We start from the raw sequence: 20,535 nt of genomic DNA on the forward strand, positions 1-20,535 counted from the left end.
AAAGACTGTCTATCCATTGTAACTAGACTCTCTGTATTTTTATTAAACTCCACATCCTCACACATGGTAATTTGATGCATACTGTCCCTCACATATGAACTGGTCATGGGTACAAAATGTTTGAAGAAAATATCTAGGTATTGACATAGGGGTTCCAAAACAGATCCACATCCTGACACAGTGGGCCTGCCTGGGAGATTCTCCAATATTTTGTGTATCTTCGGCAAAGTATATAACACTGGTATTCTGGGATATTTCTTGTTGAGAAACTGATGTTCGTTTTTACTTAGGAATCTCTGGTGTAGGCCCAATTTTGTCACCTCTGTAATCCTCATCTTCAATTCTTTTGTAGGATTTCCCCTGATTTTTTTATAGCAACTGGTATCGCTTAGTTGATTTAGAATTTCTTGGTGATAATCTTTTATATCTTGTAGGACTATGCCTCCTCCTTTATCAGCTTCTTTTATCACCACATCATGTTTTTCTTTCAGCCCTTTCAGGGCTATACTCTCATTATATGTAAGATTATATTTGACATATTTGTGTTTCTTACTTAAGATATCAATATCTTTCAAAACTATCTTTTCAAAAGTCAATATTTCAATTGGCATTGTATGAGACAGAGATGTAAAAGAGAATAGAGGTCGCAGACCTGTCACATCCATTTGATCTCCATTGGTGAGTCCCTTGTAAAAGTTGCTTAGTTGTATTCTTCTAAAAAATCTTTGTAATTCTAGTTTTACCTCAAAAACGTTAGTGCATACAGTAGGCACAAATGACAGGCCCCTACTAAGTACTGACAATTCATCTGATGTTTTGAGAGATTAAAAGCCACTGCATGCATTTGAGAAAGAGATAACAAAACACAACTCCAATATATCAACTGTGTCTCTCACTCCATCCACAGGCCACTGTCACCATGGAGAGGATGCCAGAGATTGCCAGACCGCCTCAGGATGAAGACCCCTTTGAGGACACCACACCAGGATGTCTGGACACTGGGGACCTACCTGGCCCAAAAGGGACTCCTGGTCAGTCGAGGACTCCCTGCCTCACCTTACCCACAGATACCCCCCAACCTTGTGGCCACTACATCACTGCCAAACCTCCATCACTAGACCTGTGTCCCAAGGACTGTTCCAACTATTGTGTGCCCCACAGTACAGGGACCTGAGATGACCCCTCACACCCCAGACAGTGAAGGACCTGCATACCGGGGAGTGGGCACACCGTGCTTGGGGTGCAGGCATCGGTGACAGGGGGCAATGGGAGGGAAGCTGTTGGCCAGAGGATGGGGCCTCAAAGGGACTCTACTGACCAGGTAGCCATCTCCCAAGTCCTGGGAGCATACCAACAATACCAGGACATGATGGGCCAGATCAGAACCACATTGGGGATGAACAAAGGCTGCAGAGGGAATAGGACCAGGAGCCAGGCAGCAATGGCAAGCACACAGTGCAACCATGGCCTCCATTGCAGGGTTGCTCAGGAACATCCACATCACCCATCGTGCTTCCTCCACCCACCAGCAGGCCCCTTCCTCTAGTATCATAACATCCGAGCCATCCACATCTACAGCAGCTAGTGGAATGGAGGCCCTGACAGGGGAAGCACAGACAGCCCTCCCACTGTAGTTGAAGAACCCCCTCTCAAAGGTGGTCAACCACCCAGACATTCAGCTGGAGCAGATGCCAAGACCCAACCCACTGGCAGGAAGTGAGTCTCACCTGTTTTGCCTCCCTTGTGTGCCACTGAGAAGCCCTGTTGACTGTTCAATGTCACAACTCCATCTTCCCATTGGCATATGGACACTGGACCTGTGCAACCAAATGCTATACCACCTACTCTGATGATTTGAACTACCATGACTCCACTCATCACCTGTTGGACAACATATGCACCATATTATTGTGTCACATTTTATATATGCACAATAAACACAAATGGAACACAGCTACTGTAAATGTGTCTTCATTACAATATCAACAAATATCATGAATCCTATTGCAGAACTGGTTATGCCCCCCTACGTCCAACAAGCAGTGGAATGAGCAGCAGAGGGAGCCATCCTCAGCAGGACACACAAAACAACAGATATGTCAAAGGACAGATGTCAGGCAGTCAAATAATCCAGGCCCACACAAGAGGACAGTCAGTATTCTAACTTGCAAAATGGCAATGACAGAGAGTACCGCCAAGTTGAAGTCACGGAGCCACACAAAGCACTTATGCAGTACGTAGGCATTGTACCCAGTATAGGATACCTTGTAAGCAGGGGCCATCAGAGATTACCTATACATCACCAGTCACAGTATATAAATCTAAATTCTCCTTAGCTGTCATCTGTCAGGTACACCCTCAATTCTAAAAGTAATCTATCAATGGCTAATGACTATGAATTCCCCAAGCTATTGGTAGCTGAGGCACATATTTCAATACCACAGTCAGTGGGTGGCCTGACATGAGAACAGGAGCATGGAGCTCACAGAACTCAATACTGGTCTGAATATTGGGGCTGTGTACCTTGGTAACATCAGTGAGTACACTTGTTAGAGGGTAGACACTTTTACTGTGCAACTTACATGCAGGCGGTCAGCTAACCCCAACACACACATAGGGATAGGGCCACATTACACCCCCACTGTAGAGTTCACTAATGATGACTATTGTCAGCAAATCATGTGTATATATAACACTTGCAAACCCACACTCAACTTACCAGTATGTCAATAGAAGTACTGATTGATGAGCTCAGTCCTAGAGTCAGCTGTGCCTTCCTCCTCTGTCTCCTCATCACTTGCCATATTAGCATTAGTAGCCACTGGTCCAGCTGCCTCACCCTCATCACTTAGCAATGGAATCTGATGTCTCAGGGCTAAATTGTGGCGCAAGCAGCAGGGAACTATTATCTGGCATACTTTTTTGGAGTGAGTACAGGAGGGCACCTCCAGATATGTCCAGGTACCTGAACCTGGCCTTCAGGGGCCCAAATGTTCTTCAATTACACACCTTTTTGCTTTGGGCCTCATTGAAACGGAGTTCCCCGTCTGTGGAAGGATACCTCACTGGTGTCAACAGCCAGGGAAGGTTAGGATAGCCAAAGTCACATGAATGTATAGATATAGGACCAGTAAAATGACAGGTACAGTGACAGGGAAGATTGTGCTGACAGGTGCCTTAATGCAGAAACACCTACATATGCATAATTACCAAGAAGCAAGGCTCTCTCTCTGTATAGTCGTCCCATTATGTGTGGGGCATTGCTGTTCCTCTTAATGAAGGATTCATGCAAAGATCAAGGATACTTGGCTGTGACCTGTAAGATGTACTGGTCTGCCAGACATGCCACCAGAACATTTATAGAGTAGAAATTCTTCCTGTTTCTATACACCTGTTCATTGGCACTGGGAGGGACCAAGGCTATATGGGTGGCCTCAATGGCCTCTATTGCATGAGGAATGTGACCCATATCATAAAAGCCAGACCACATGGGCCAGTTCTGCACCTTGGGGGAACTGGATGTAGCTGTCCAGGTGTTTCAAAAATGTACACAATACAGCCTTCAAGACAAGACAGACTATGGGCTCAGGCATGATGAGATCAGGCACCAACTGTGTACAAAGATCCATGATTCTCTGATGATTCAGATGATAGGTTAGGATGATATGCCTCTCCTCCATGGTTGCAAGGTCAATTAGTGGATGATACACTGGTGGTTGTCTCAATCTCCCCATCCCAGGATATCTAGGATAGAGAGGAAATAATGTACATTATTAATTATACTTCACACACGTATGCAGGACATGTCAAAATAGCATACACCTAACACTGTAGGACATGTGTGGCACTCCTAACACATACTAAATGTGCATGCAGAAGCGCTTTGGACACCAGCCTTGCTGCACAATGCTGAACTTGTAAGTCGTATAAAACAGATATCACATGTGTAGTGATCTATATGTGGCAGACTAGGCTGTACTGCACCGATCATTACAAAAGTAATGGGATACTTCAATATGGTGCCACCATCTATGTGCTACAGAGTATCCAAGCAAGCCCATCAACAGATATACTGACACATCACCTCACTGTGTCATGCATGTGATATGTGTCAGCACCACCACCATGATGACACAATTTGGGGTTATTCGTCAATTTCGTCAGCAATGTGTATGGCGCACTTATATTGGCATATCAATACATGAGATGTGCACAAAATGGCAGCCACCTGCCCTGCAGCCCTGGACAGAAGCAAGTGACCTAATTTCGCCAGCGTATTTCTTCATGGCGGTAGGCGGTTGCAACCACAGTACAACTTCTCATTGGTTAACATTGCAGCCTACGGGGGATTGGGATTGGGGCCAATGGCGATGACCGCTGGCGGTGATGGTCCTGTACGTGGTGGCCATGACCGCCATTTTCTGCAACCTTGCTCACTTCACTCCTGACACTGTTGCTAGCAAGACCTCCACAACCTGATCTGCTGTGTACTGTCTCTGAAGCCATCATGCCACGTTCTGCAGGTAATAGGGGCCCAGCCTTCACCCCAGAGGAGCTGGAAAAGCTTGGGAACTGGGTCCTACCCCTTTATGAACAGATATATGGGGCCCCAGAGGAGTAGGTGAGCCCTATGCCATACTTGTGTGTGATAGGGGTATGTGTGATGGTGAATGGGGTACATGCTCCAGTGAGGGAGTATAGATGCATGCAGAGGGCATCAAAATAAGGCCTGTGGGCAGACAGGATGGGTATGTGTGGGCACATGGTAAGTGGGATGTGTATAGACAACAGCTGTAGAGCCAGTGTACATGAATCTCTCCTTTTGTTTGTCTCATCCATGCAGGTGAATGCCCATCAGAAGAAAGGGATCTGGCGTGCCATCGCCAAGGAAGTGCAGACCCTGGGGGCCCATAGCCTGTGGAGCACCCACTGTAGGAAGCGGTGGGAGGACCTGAGACGCTGAGCCCAGAAGACAGCAGAGGCCCAGCTGAGGATGTCCTTCCAATAAAAGAGGGGTGCCTGTTGGAGCCTGGCCCCACTAATGGCCCACATTCTGGCAGTGGCCTACCCTGAGGTGAATGGGCATTTTAGGGCAGCACAGCAGCCACAAGGGAGTGAGTACAGACTCTATCCTGGAACTTGATTCAGGTTGTATGGAATTAGCTGCCTCACTGTAGCTCATGTGAAAATGTAGTCAATGCAACTTGTGTGTAGACTCAGGGGGAATGGGTATCAATCACCCTGCCTGACTATTAGTTGTAGAAATGTATTGATGGTTTGCTGTCAGTGGAAGTACATCTCCCATATCCAGATTTCTCCATGTCTGCATTGTGGCGATGGTCTAATCCCATTGGCATGTGTGTAACTCCATCCTGCCTTCATTATGGATGTGAGCTTGGGTATCACCCGACCCATTGAGTATGACCTGCTCCATCCATCAGCATTTGGCCATTTGTTGCTCTAAGGTGTCAGTCAACTCCCATCTGTATAACACACCTGTTAATGCAACTGTTTGACACAGCTTATCTTATTAGGACTATGGACATCAGGTACTGGTAATGTTGCTGACTCCATGTGAGGCACCCTTTACCGTTCCAACACAGATACGGCTTGTATAGGATTGGAGTAATGGCTTGACTGTTGTATCCCCATATATTGGTTATCTGTTATCTATTGGGTATGTGAAGGTTGCTCACGTAGCCTCTTTTTCTATGTACCTTTGATATGGTCTGATTTCAATAATCATGTGTTTCTAAATGCTAGACTTGTGGGGTGTAAAGCTTGAACACAGTGGATGGTACTAGAGTGGTAAGTGCCTAGACAGACCTCATGATTCACAATATGTAATGTTAATGGCATGAATGCCACTGCCCTAGCAATTCCAGTGCAACATAGCTTATCAAATGCCTACATCATGTCTCAATTGTTACTTGGGGCCACATCTGATGGTGTGGGAAAATGTCTGCCACCCTTGGCCTGGCTGAAGTGGGTGATTAGGAGAGAATTGGGCATAGTATGACTTTTTAGATTTGGATGTGAAATGAATGTTGTATTATCTCTATTGAGGCTGTCCTATGTAGTAGTGTGATCTGTTGTCAGTGAAAATGCAATGGTGGGGTGTGTGTGTAGTAGGATTCACTGTGATGGAACATATTTCAAAGGAAATGGACTGATTGGCTGTTGAAACAGTACAGGCCTGATATGTTTGGATCAGTCAACAGCTTTTCCATTAGGTGATAGGAGTATGGAGAGGTCATATGTGAATTCAGGATGACACCTGTACTTCATCCAGGGCTTGTTGTGCATGCAGTCATGGCTATGGTGGTGATCATGTGGATGACTCCAGTCATATAGGCTTAGTTGGATGTTGATGTAGGTGTGAGGGTTGGCATACAGGGGTGGGTAGTGGTGACATGTTGTGATGTCCTAGTTTGACTCTTGCTCTAAGCAAGACTGCTGATTTAAGGAAGAATGCACTTATGTTTGTAGGTGACTAGGCCAATCCTACAACAAGTTGCAACTGTCGTCTCAACCCTCCTGGCCAACAAGCAGTACCTCACCAAAAACCCAAACAGTAAAAGGTGATTTGTGTCAGCCTTTACAAATCACCTTTTACGTGACATTTCAGGGAGGTTGTGGTTAAACGGAGATTACTCCTTTCTCACATGAGCAACATGTATCATTCAAACATAGGCAAGGAAGGAGATGCAGTGAAGTTTTCAATAGGTTTTATTAATAAGATAGCAATCTACGATACATTGCATGGGCTGCAATGATTAGGATAATAAGTATTAAAGCAAGAAACAGAATGGTAAAAACAAGAGTCATGAATATAAAGACCCCCACCATATTGCAATAACATGAAATGTGGCATAGATGTAAAATAGGCCCTAACACCCTAGCATGATGAACCTAATCTCTATCCTAAAGAGAGCCACGTGTGTTAAACCTAATCTACCAGAACCATGTCTATGGGAAGAGTCCCCCAACCCTCGTTACCTTGGAATGAGGCCTCTAGATCAGACTCCATGGGGACACGAAGACTGGGTCAGCATCAAGGCGACATGTAGCAAAGGTAGTGTAAATGATATCTGGTAGGAATCCCTCTGATCATCTTGTCTGTGTGAGATGTATTTACACAGCACTAGTAGGACCCCTGACACAGGTATGTTCCCAGACAACAAATAGGAAGGCATGCTCGTGTGGCAATTATATAAACAATTCCCTGAAAAGGTACATTATGTTACTATTACACAAAAGTGGGAAAGTGCATAATGTGAATACCTACGTATCTCATTTATCTTTGATGCTGATAGTGACTCATTTACAGAGTAGCACTGATAACATGAAACTAAAACACCTTCCTAGCTATACACATTGCAGCCATCTTGGAAGAAATAATTTAATAAAGGTGCTAAAACAGAGGAAGCTAAGTAGGTTAGAAGTCACTAGGTGACAGGGCACAGGCCTGCAAGCCTGATCCCCATTAAAACTGAACAGGATTCACTACAGTGACATGATGTAGGACATGTGTATTGCCACCTTAAATAGCGTAGGCAGGATATGTATTGTCACAGATGTGCATGTTTACAAGTGTGTATGTGTGGTATGGTATAACCCTCTTTCTCTCCCTAGCTCTCTCCCCCTTTCTTCTCCCTCTCTCTTTCTGTGCATCACTACCAGCAGACGAAGTAGAAGGGAGCACAGGCGAGTGGGGATGCTGCAGGCCATGGGACCCGGAGTGCTGCTACCAGCAACAGCGACGGACCCAGTGGCATGGAGGGTGAGGGGAATGCCAGGGGGGAGTCCAGATCTTCCACGTCATCCTCGGAATACTCCTCCAGTGGGCACTTCCTGGTGGCAGACCCTTATGGGACCACCCCTGCCCCATCTCTGTCTGACAACCCCCTTACTACAACCACCCTCCCTGTTCACCAAAGAGGGTGGGTGTCTCCTTTGCCGCAGGCACCTCTGCCCCAGTCAGCCTTGCTGCCCGCAGTGAGGAGGCTATTGACCTCCTGAGGTCCATCTCTTTGGATCAGTTGACCATTGTGAATGCGATTCAGGCACTGGCAGCTCAAGTCCAGCAGAGCAGTGTGTTCCTGGAAAGTATTCATGGTGCCCTGGCTGGCCTACAGAGTTCCTTTAAGGCTCTGGCTTCCACACTGATGGCAGCCAGTCACCATTTGTCTACTGTCCCCCCGCCACCTACTTCTTCCCACTCCCAAACACCTCTTCTCAAACCCAGCCAAAACACAGAGACACACAAGCATGCATCTACCTCAACAGCCAAGGGTACCACAAACACAAGCACCACAAGACCCACCACCGGCATGCACACAAACAACACCCACCTGCAGACAAACCAACATCCACACCCTGCACCGACTCCCCCACCGCCCCTCCTTCACAGACACTACACCAGGCATACCTGCAGCCACCACACCAACATTCACTGATCCAGCCACAACTCCTATCCTACCCATAGCCAGCACAATAGCAGACCCACAGACATCCACCCCAGTCACCACATCTGCAGCCACCACAACCACTGGAACCCCCACATGCAGCACATCTACCATACCTGCAGACACCACCCCAACCAACAGTCACCCATCCAGCATGGTATCTCTCAGTACCTCATCCTTCCCTCTTCCCAAGACACCTAAACACCTGCACTCACCCACCCAAAAGACACCCAGCACTCATAAGAACTTATTGTACGCTCTTGCACCCAAGACATCCACACCAACACTTCCTACAACCTCTCCCTCTACCTCCATTCTCAACCCTTTTTTGCCATGACCACCCCTGTGTGTCTTAAAAAACATTTCGTCTCAGAGTTTTCCCTGATGCCCCCAAACAGTCTGTGTCCCTCCCCATGTCCAGCCCTTTTACCTCTAAGTCCTCCCCTGCCCCCCTGCTATTACCCTTGCCCCTCCCCCTGCCAAGAAGTCAACCCCTCCCAAGCCCAAACCCAAGGACCTCCCTCCAAAGCTCAAGCCCAAGACTAAACCCCCACAACCCCTGAGGTGCCAGCCTGCCCCCTGGATGCCCCTACCCTGTGATGGATATGTAGCAGTCAGGAGTCACGTAGGAGCACACAGAGGTGCCATTTGTGCCTTTGGCATGTTGGACTTTGGACTGGCTAAGTGTCTCAAATATATGTACATAATTGCATATTTGTTGACATCCTTTTTATGTTTATTATATCTGGGCCAACCAGTTAGTGGTTGAATGGTGGAATCCTTGTCCTGGCTTTCTTTCCACATGACTGCTTTGTAATTAGCGTCTTTGGTTTGTGTGTGTGTGACATTTGTGTGTGTGTTAGTTGTGCTAGCAGTTGTGTCTGGGCTGCATGTGTGTGTGTGCCCCTACCATTTATGCGGCTGTGATGGGTGTGTTTTGTGTGTAGGATATGTTTGTGTTTGGTACATGCATCTTTGTAGAATGATTGTGGATTGTTTGTGTTGACATATGTAATTGTGGTGTTGCATGCCCCTTGTGTGGTTGTGTGTGTGTGTGTGTCTGTGGTGATAGGAATGTCAGATGTGTTGTGTGTTGTGTTAAGGCGGTATTATTACTGTTTTGTTGTAGGGCTGTGTGATTGTGTATTTTGATTGTTGGGTGCTGTTACGAGTTGTTTTATGGATGTAGTGTTATGTGGAGGTGTGTAATGTATTTGCTTGCCAAAGCATTTGTGTTTTAGTGTGGTTGTGGTGTCCTTGTGTGAATGTATGTAGTTGTGTATTGTTGTGTTGGACTGTGCCGGTGCTGTGTATCTGCAGGTTGTTGTGTATATAGCATGTGTTTGTTGGCCATGGTGTGTGTAGTATGGATGCATGTGTGTGTATGTGGGTATGGGTGTGTATCACTGTTGCTGGACGTCCCAGATGTGTATGTTGTGTGTACGTGTGTACTTTGGGTTTTCCCTACAGTGTCAGGTAGGTGTGTATCTTCTTCCATGGTTCCAGAGTCGTTGTGTGAGCAGGAGCAGTGGGAGGACTTCCATTTCGGGTTCCATGGCGGTGCTGGACACGTTTGTGTTCCAGAAGATGAGTGTCTCCTTTTATAGAGTTGGTTTCTTCCATGGTTTTCATGGTAGTGTAACTGCGGTGGAAATCTTGGCGTGTGCATCCTCGTAATGAGTCCAGTGGGAACATGGCCCTCCCCGTCCTGAAGGTGGTTACCGCCGTTTGTGGCGATCTGACTGTACTAGCGGTACTGGTGGTAGTTTGGCTGTTTTGTGTTGGGAAGACCACCATGGTCATAATTTAGTGGTCTTCTTCGCCAGCCCGTTCGCAGTACGACCGCAGCCACAATGATGGGTATAGCTAGAAGAGTTTGGTTAATATTCGTAGTGGGTGTCATACAAAGTAATGTTAATTTCAAATAACATCTTATGTACGTATGTGTTAGAAATGGGGTCTTTGGTTGGCAGTCAGGTAGGTTGCCCCCTGTCCAAGCAAGAACCCTCAATATAGTCAGGGTAAAGGAGAATCACCCTCAGCTAACCCCCGCGTACCCCCTTGGTAGCTTGGCATGAGCAGGCAGGCTTAACTTCAGAGTGTTAGGTGTAAAGTATTTGTACCAACACACACAGTAACTTAATGAAAACACTACAAAATGACACAACACAGGTTTAGAAAAGTAGAAAATATTTATCTAAACAAAACAAGACCGAAACGACAAAAATTCAACATACACCCGTCAAGTTATTGATTAAAAAGCAAAAAGAGTCTTAAATCCTTGAAAAAACTGTTAGCGTTGAAAAGTACCTGGGTAGAGTCAAAATAACACCTACAGGCTAGTGTGTGTCGAAAAAGGTAAACGGTGTGCCGATTTCTCAACCGCAAGCGAGCTCGTTCGTCGTTTCTCCTTCTCTGGTCGGGTCAGCGTGCAATGTTTTTCCACCCTGCAGGGGAGTGATGCGCCGATCCAGGCAGCACTCGGGTCCGGGCAGGCGTTGCATAGTTTTTCCACGCGTAAGCAAGGTTTGTGTCGAAAATCCTGCCGCACGCTCTCAACAAAACGGTGCAATGAGGGTTGCGACGTTAACAGCCTCCATCTGTGGGTGTGAGCGTCCTTCTTCCAGCTCTGTGCATCGATTTTCCAGCCGCAATGCCAGTGGAGTGTCGATTTGTGCCGCAAAGCTGGCAGCGCGTCCGTTTTTCAGCGGTGTCTCGGAAGGTGCGTCTGTGCGTGGATTTTCATTCTTGGTCTTCCAGCTTCACCTTCCAAGGCCCCAGGAACTGGATAGGGCACCACTTGGAAGGGCAGGAGTCTCAGCAGAGAGCTCAGGTGCTGGCAGCAGAAGTCTTTGATGGCCCTGAGACTTCAACAAAAGGAGGCAGGCTCAGGACAAGTCCTTGGAGATTTCTTCACAAGCAGGAAGGCACACAAAGTCCAGTCTTTGTACTCTGGCGCAGGCAGAAGCAGCAACTGCAGGATAGCTTCACAAAACACAGTCTCAGGCAGGGCAGCACTTCTCCTCAGCTCATCAGCTCTTCTCCAGGCAGAGGTTCCTCTTGATGTCCAGACCTGATCTAAAGTCTGTGGTTTTGGGTGCCCTTCTTATACCCATTTTGCCCTTTGAAATAGGCTTACTTCAAAGAAAAGTCTCTCTTGTTTGTGAAATGCTGTCTTACCCAGGCCAGGCCCCAGACACACACCAGGGGATTGGAAGCTGCAATGTGTGAGGGCAGGCACAGCCCTTTCAGATGTAGGTAACCACTCCTCCCCTCCCTCCCAGCATAGATGGCTTATCAGGATATGCAGGCTACACCCCAGCTCCCTTTGTGTCACTGTCTGGAGAGAGGTGCAAACAGCCCAACTATTAAACTGACCCAGACAGGAAATCCACAAACTCAGAGACCCCAAATTCCACATGTCTATCTGCTCCCAAAGGTAATCTACGCTTTAATAATTTTTAAAGGTAGCCCCCATGTTAACCTATGAGAGAGATAGGCCTTGCAACAGTGAAAACCAAATTTGGCAATATTTCAGTCAGGACATATAAAATATATGTCCTACCTTAAACATACACTGCACCCTGCCCATGGGGCTACCTACGGCCTACCTTAGGGGTGTCTTACATGAAAGAAAAGGGAAGGTTTAGGCCTGGCAAGTGGGTACACTTACCAATTTGAAATGGCAGTTTAAAACTGCACACACACACTACAGTGGCAGGTCTGAGACATGATAACAGAGCTACTAATCTGGGTAGCACAGCCAGTGCTGCAGGCCCACTAGAAGCATTTGATTTGCAGGCCATTGGCACCTCTAGTGCACTGTACTAGGGACTTACCAGTTAATCAAATATGCCAATCACAGATAAACCAATCAACCATACAATTTACGCAGAGAGCATATGCACTTTAGCACTGGTTAGCAGTGGCAAAGTGCTCAGAGTTCAAAAGCCAACAACAACAGTTCCGAAAAAATAGGAGGCAGGAGGCAAACAGATTGGGGATGACCCTGCATAAGGAAAAAAGTCCAATAGTATATATTTTTTTAAGCCCATTTGACTGTTTTTGTCCCCCATAGTTCAAGGATGAGTGCAAAATTAAGGAGGCTGAGAACAGTGGACAAGGGAATGTGACATGCAGAAGTAAAGTTTCTATTTTTACACAGAAATATACATTTCTTGTGTCTTGCAATTAATTATATTTCTATTGCAGATTGGCAATTTTTAATGCATAAATTATTAATATGAAACTTTAACTTTTATTTATATTTTCTCTCTTTTAATACAGATTAAAGAAGCTATTTACTGCAGTAATGTAGGAAGCTAATTATATCTCACACACCCATGCACACACTAATGCATACACTAATGCATACAGTAACAGAGGCAGCCACACAGTGATGCATACACCGACACACCCAGGCACACACTGATGCATACACTGACAGATCCAGGTACATACTGATGCATAAAATGACAAAAATCTTTTTGCCATATTTACACTCATACTTTATGTACTAATCTACTACCCAGAATGTGTGTTAGATAGGATGCTTGTACTGTTAAGTTTACATGGGAAAGATTTTGCATAGTAAACAATCTCAGCACTTTATTGCACAATGTAAATAATCTGCCTTTCTAGGTAAGGTTTATTTGGTTGCAAATGGGAGAATGCACAATGCACTTTATGAATTTTCGTTCTTTAGAATGAATAGAATAGGTAAAAGCATAAGCAGATATAGGAAAACTTTTCTTCTTGCTTTACATCTATTTTATAGGAACTGTGCACTTTACTAAGATGAATGATGAGAGGAAGTTAATGAATTGCTATTTTAGATTTCAATTCAGACATGCCATGTTATGGGTTAGTGTCCTGCTCGAATTTGATTTGAAAGTACTGTACAAGGATCTTTTGTGACTATGGCGCTGGATCCATGACATTAAAAACAGCAGGCTTACACGATCTAGTTTTTAAATGAAAGGGATGAGGGACTGCACTGTGTGGACACTTTAAATGAGACTGTTTGCATCTAAGGATTCTATGGTTCAGCCGAAGACATAACTCCGAAACGTGTCAATCTTTCTTCTTCCCTGCACTTTGTGATGAGCAATTAAATAAAAAATAAAAGCGAAACACGTTGAGTGCCGGCTGTGCTCTGTTTGCAGCTTCCAGGTTGGTGAGCTTGCTGAATTGAGAGGCAGATGATAAATGCACACTGACATACCCATGTACAGCAGTATTGCATACACTAATACACCCTGATACACTCTGATACACACACTGAGACACCCAGGCACATACTGAGGCATACACTATCACACCCAGGCACACACTGATGTATACAGTAACACATCCAGGCACACACTGATGCATACACTAACACATGCAAGTGGAGACTGATGCATGCAGTAAGTCAGCCAAGCGCATACTGATGCATACACTATCACACCCAAACAAACACTGATGCATAGAGTAAGACATGTAACAACACACTGATGCATATACTCACAGATCCAGGTACATACTGATGAATATACTGACATATCCAGACACACACTGATGCATACACTTACAGAAGCAGGTACACACTGCTGCATTTACTGACATGCCCAGACATACACTGCTGCATTCACTGACACCCCCAGTAAACAATGATGCATACACTACCACACCCAGGCACACACTGATGCTTACTCAAACACATCCAGATAGACACTGATTTATACAGTGACACACCAGGCACACCCTGATGCAGACACTGACACATCCCAGAACATACTGATGCATACACCGACAACGCCACACACACAATGATGCATACACAACATAATCAGGCGCACACCGATGCATACACTACCACATCGAGAGACACACTGATGCATACACTAACACATCAAGGGACACACTCAAGCACACACTGACAGATCCAAGCACACACTGATGCCTACACTAACAAATGCAGTTACAAGTGATTCATACAGTGACACAAACTACCACACACTTATGAATACACTGACAGATCAAGACTTACACTAATGCATGCACTGACCCAGCACACACTTAATCATACATACACAGCTAGGCACACACTAGTGTATTCACTGACACACCCAGTGACATACTCATGCATAAACTATCACACACAGGCACATTATTATGCATACACTGACACAGCTAGGGACTCACTAATGCATACATTAACAAATCCAAGCATACACTGATATATTCAATGACACAACAAGGCACACACTGATGCTTACACTGACACACCCAGGAACACACTGTTGCATACACTGACACAGCCAGGTACACTATCATCCTTAAACTAGAAAACTAAAAACACGGACACAGCTGTTATGCCGCGGGACGCCGGGGCGCCTCCCGGCCAGGCCGCAGGCCAAGCCGCGGTATCTCCTGGCCGGGCCACGGGGGAATCCGCGGTCCGTGTCAGAGGTCATGGAGCCCGCGGCGGGCCTTTTCTCCGGCCGCGCTTTGGTTTGGATGCGGCGAGGCCGGAGGCCCAGAATTGGGTCTCGGTCCTCGCCGCACACGGCGCGCGACGTGGACATTGTTGTGGGGTGTCTGAGCCCCCCCTAGCATTACTTACCGAACACACGCTTTCAGGGCCTTCTTCTTCCTCCTGCTTGGTTTTTGAGCCATGCCTTCTCCTTCCCAGCATGCCGTGCACTTTCCTTCTTCCCTGCATGCATCTGTTCCTTTTGTACAAGGGTATATTTCCTATCTCTTGCTATAGCTCCTTCCCAATCCAAGATGGTGGTGTTACTTCTTCCTTTTTATCACTTCCTGTCTCGGGGTATATAAGGGGAATAATTTCTTCTTCTCATTGCGTTGCAACACTTCTGCTGTGGTGGTCATGCTCCGGCTGGTCTTCGCTTGGACGCCAGTCATTCTTGTTCTGTCTTCAGCCTTCCAGATTTCCAGGATCCTGAGTTCTAAATCCTTGTGTCCTCCTTCTGTTTCAGGGAGTTCCTGTTGGAGGTTTTTCCTCTGGGACTCCTTCTGGAGGGCACGGACTGTGGTGGTGTACTATTGTCAACAGCACTGTGGCTACCGGAAGGGGTCGCCCCTACCTCGGTCAGAGCAGGACTTGCAGGAACCAGGGCCGATCACCATCCCTCTCCGGTACAGATGGTAAGCCCAGGGTGAATCGTGACAGATTGCAACGCCCAAAACTTCAGTCGCTGACCAGAACCATGGAGAATCCCATGATGAGTACGGAACCAACAAGTCAAACCTTGTTCCTGACTATCCAACAACAGGCCCAAGAACTCCAACAGCTACGAAGCGAAAATACGGCTTTCCGACAAGCCTTAGCCTCTAGAGCCACTGATGTTCCTACTGTCTCTGCAACCACACCTCGCTTCTCTGGGGATCCTAGCAAGTTGCGAGAGTTCGTAGATGCCTTGACAGTCTATTTCACATTCCGTCCTTCACAGTTCATGCAAGACAAGACTAAGGTTGGATATTTGATCAGCGCTCTATCTGGCCGGCCTTAGCCTGGGCAACCCCCTTGGTGACAGGCAATGATCCCAGCCTGTCTAACTATTCAACCTTTGTCGCTGCCTTTAAGCAAATGTTTGAATGTCCTGGACTTGAATCTTCGGCAGAAGAAGCTCTATGCGATATTCAACAAGGAAGTCAGGATGTTCTACAATACATCACACGATTTAGACATTTGGCAGCTGAAACTTCTTCGGTGGAGCGTACTTTGGTGACCCTGTTTCGCAGGGATCTTAGGGATGACATCAAAGATGAACTTGTGCACTCCGCCAGAGTGGAGAATCTCAAGGGTTTAATGGATTTGACCCTTGCGATACAATATCGTCTAAATGAGCGAAGGGTGGAGAAGAAAAAGAGTTGTATACCATCAAACTCAATGACCTCCCGCGCCATTCCTCATTGCTCCGAGGAGACTCGTTTTGAACCTAAAGGATCTACTGATGAGGAGCCTATGCAAATTGACATGGCACGAGGGCCGTATCAACTAGTGAGTGTGAAAACAGGCGATGAAAAGGACTTTGCCTTTACTGTGGTGCTGCTGGTCATCTACTTCGTACCTGTCCCATCCGTCCAGCCAAGCCCTTGGGAAACGCCAACTCCCGTCCTCTGTGAGAAGGGTGAGGACGGGATATTCCGAGATACCTTCCATCTCTTCCTCAAGGGAAGAAATACCTGCTCCTTCCCTCTTACCCGTCACATTACAATTAACAGATGGCCGTGAAGAAAGAGCACTGGCCTTGTTGGATTGTGGAGCTAGTGGTATCTATCTAGACGAAAACTGGGCCATGGAAAGACAGATTCCGCAGATACCCAAGGAAGTACCAGAGCAAGTCCACACGGTGGATGGTTCCCTCCTAGCCTCAGGACCTGTCAGGCATACCACTCCTACCTTATGTCTGCATTTTGGGAAACATCAAGAAAATATTTCCTTCGACTTGATATCCTCAACGCATCATGTAATGATTCTGGGGATTCCAGGGCTAACCCGGAATAATCCCTACATTAACTGGGAAACTAGAACCATTCCTCTTTCCTCCCACTTTTGCCAACACCATTGTTATTTAACAGGAATTTATTGGTCCCCGAAGAGTCTCTTATTAACACCACCTAAAGTGGGATGTGCCATCAACGTTCTACAAGGAGTACCCAGACATTATCTAGAATATGCCAATGTATTCCAGAAACCAGAAAGACCAGTACTGCCACCCCATAGGGAATACGATTGCGCCATTCCTCTGGAATCAGATGCCGTGGTTCCTTTTAGGTGAATGTATTCTCTAACCGAGCCTGAGAAAAAGATCCTCAAGGAAAATGTAGAGGAAAATGTACAAAGTGGTCTGATTGCCCCTTCCTCTTCACCTGCAGGGGCTCCCCTCTTTTTCGTACCAAAGAAGACGAAAAACTTACGTCCTTGCATAGACTTTCGAGGATTGAATAAGATTACTACTACGGATCGCTACCCTCTGCCTCTTATTAGGGACATCTTAGAAGCCGTCAGAGGGGCTAAGAAATTCACCAAGTTAGATCTTAGGGGAGCATACCATCTTTTAAGGATAAAAGAAGGTGATGAATGGAAGACGGCCTTCAGAACACCTTTCGGCCATTATGAATATCGGGTGATGCCTTTTGGACTAAACAATGCTCCCTCCATCTTTCAAAGATTTATGGATGCTATTTTTTCTGATCTTCTACACCAGACAGAGGTCGTCTATCTGGATGACATTCTAATATTCTCTGTTCACCCAGAACAACACACTAAACATGTACTCCAAGTATTAGAAAGGCCTAGACAACATCATCTATTCTGCAATCCAGAAAAATGCGAATTTGACCAAACTGAAGTAAAATACTTGGGGTATTGCATCAACCAAGTAGGTGCTGCCATGGATTCAGACAAGATTCAAGCCATTCTGGATTGGCCATCCCCCTCTTCAATCAAGGAAACTCAGTGTTTTTTGGGATTGGGCAATTTTTATCGTCAGTTTATAGCCGACTTTGCCCAAAGAACCAGTTATATATCACCAAACCCTTAAGAAAGAAAATTTAAGGAAGGGTTTTTGTTGGACCCAAGACGCCAAATTCGCCTTTCAAGAGTTAAAAAAGGCCTTCATTCAAGCTCCCATTCTACGGCATCCAGACACCACCAAACAGTTCATTGTCATCACGGATGCCTCAGAAAGAGCAATCGGGGCAGCCTTGCTACAAAAACAAGATGATGATGGGCGAGAGCACCCTGTATTCTATCTCTCACACATACTATCCGACTCCGAACATAACTATTCGGTGTTAGAACGAGAACTACTCACCTTGAAGACAGCTTGCACTGAATGGAGACACTTTCTTATGGGATCGAAAGAACCTTTTGAGGCACGGACAGATCATCGGAATTTACAGTGTTTGAGAAACTTTCAGTGCCAAAATAGTCGGCAGGCTCGATGGGCTTTTTTTTTTAGTCAATATGATTTTCACATCACGTATATCCCTGGTTCCCAAAATATTTTGGCAGATGCCCTATCCCGCCGCTATCCTGAGTGTAGTGATTCTCCTGTGCAAAACCTATTTGAGAATAATAAGATCATTGGCTTGGTACAATCATTCCTAGACAAGGTTAAGACTGAATATTCCAACCTTGAAACAACTGAAATGAACAATTTACGATTGCAGCTTCATAAAGACCAGGAATACTACTATCACAAAAAGGCTTTGTTTCTACCTACTAAGATAGTCCAAACAGAAGCCCTACGTATGTGCCACGACTCTCCCATCGCAGGTCATCGCGGAATGAAGGCTACCCAAGAGCTCCTGCTTCGCTCTTTTTGGTGGCCCACACTTAAAGCAGACAGATACTGAGGACTATGTGACTTCTTGTCCCATCTGTGCACAAGTCAAAACACCTCGCAATAAACCAGTAGGATTACTCCGTCCGTTACCTGTTCCACCAGGTCCGTGGCACACCAGATCCATTGATTTTATGTGCTCTTTGTCTCCTTCGGTTGGGAATCGGGTAATAATGGTAACGATTGATTCCTTCACGAAAATGGCACATTTCACTGCATTAAGGAAGCTACCTACGGCTAAAGAACTAAGTCAAATCTTTATTCAGGAGATCTTTCGGCTTCATGGCCTGCCACAAGTCATTATCTCAGATCGGGGTCCCCAATACATCTCCCGATTTTGGAGGCAATTTTGTAAGACACTAAGAATAGAGGTGGCTTTATCATCTGGTTTCCATCCCCAAACGAATGGACAGACAGAACGGCTGAATCAAGGCCTTGAACAATATTTACGTAGTTTTTGTAATGCTACGCAGAGTAACTGGTCTACGTACCTACCACTTGCGGAATTCTCATACAACAATTCGGTACACAGTGCTTCGAAAGTCTCCCCTTTCTATTGTTCTCATGGATTCCATCCAAAAGCCTTTCCTATTCCTTTGAAAGAAACATCCAATCTCCCTGCCATTACCTCATATATCCGGCAACTACGGGGTATCCAACGCGTCATACATTCAAATCTTTTAGCCACTAAGACACGCATGAAAAGAATGGCTGATAAGAAACATTGTGAGGCCCCGCATTATCAGATCCACGATAAGGTCTGGCTTTCCTCTAAATTCTTACCTCTCCGACTAACCCAAAATAAATTTTAACCTCGGCATTATGGTCCATTCCTGATTCTTCAAAAAATCAACCCTGTGTCTGTTCGTCTTCGCTTGCCTCAGACTTGGAAAATACATCCTGTATTCCATGTATCCCAGCTTAAACCCTATGTCCCTGATCCTTTTCGCAGACAATTCACCTGTCCTCCTCCTCAATTGATTGATAACGTGCCTGAATACGAGGTCCAGGAAATCTGTGACTCTCGGGTCTTCCGTGGTCGTCTCCGATACCTCATTCATTGGAAGGGCTACCCTACGAGTGAGTGCTCCTGGGAAGACGCACCTTCGGTTCATGCCCCTTTTTTGATCCGTCGTTTTTCCCGTCTTTTCTCTCACAAGCCTGGGGCCTCGGGGGGGACCTACTGCCTCAGCCGGGCCGCGGGGGAATCCGCGGCCCGTGTCAGAGGTCGCGGAGCCCGCAGCGGCCCTTTTCTCCAGCCGCGCACTGTGGTTTGGATGCGGCGAGGCCGGAGGCCCAGAATTGGGTCTCGGTCCTCGCCGCGCACGGCACGCGACGCGGACATTGTTGTGTGGTGTCTGAGCCCCCCCCCAGCATTACTTACAGAACACACGCATTCAGAGCCTTCCTCTTACTCCTTCATGGTTTTTGAGCCATGCCTTCTCCTTCCCAGCATGCCGAGCACTTCCCTTCTTCCCTGCATGCATCTGTTCCTTTTGTACAAGGGTATATTTCCTATCTCTTGCTATAGCTCCTTCCCAATCCAAGATGGTGGTGTTACTTCTTCCTGTTTATCACTTCCTGTCTAGGGGTATATAAGGGGAATCATTTCTTCTTCTCATTGCGTTGCAACACTTCTGCTGTGGTGGTCACGCTCCGGCTGGTCTTCGCTTGGACGCCAGTCGTTCTTGTTCTGTCTTCAGCCTTCC

The sequence above is a fragment of the Pleurodeles waltl genome, chromosome 3_1 (assembly GCF_031143425.1).
Source record: "Pleurodeles waltl isolate 20211129_DDA chromosome 3_1, aPleWal1.hap1.20221129, whole genome shotgun sequence".
NCBI lineage: Eukaryota > Metazoa > Chordata > Amphibia > Caudata > Salamandridae > Pleurodeles > Pleurodeles waltl.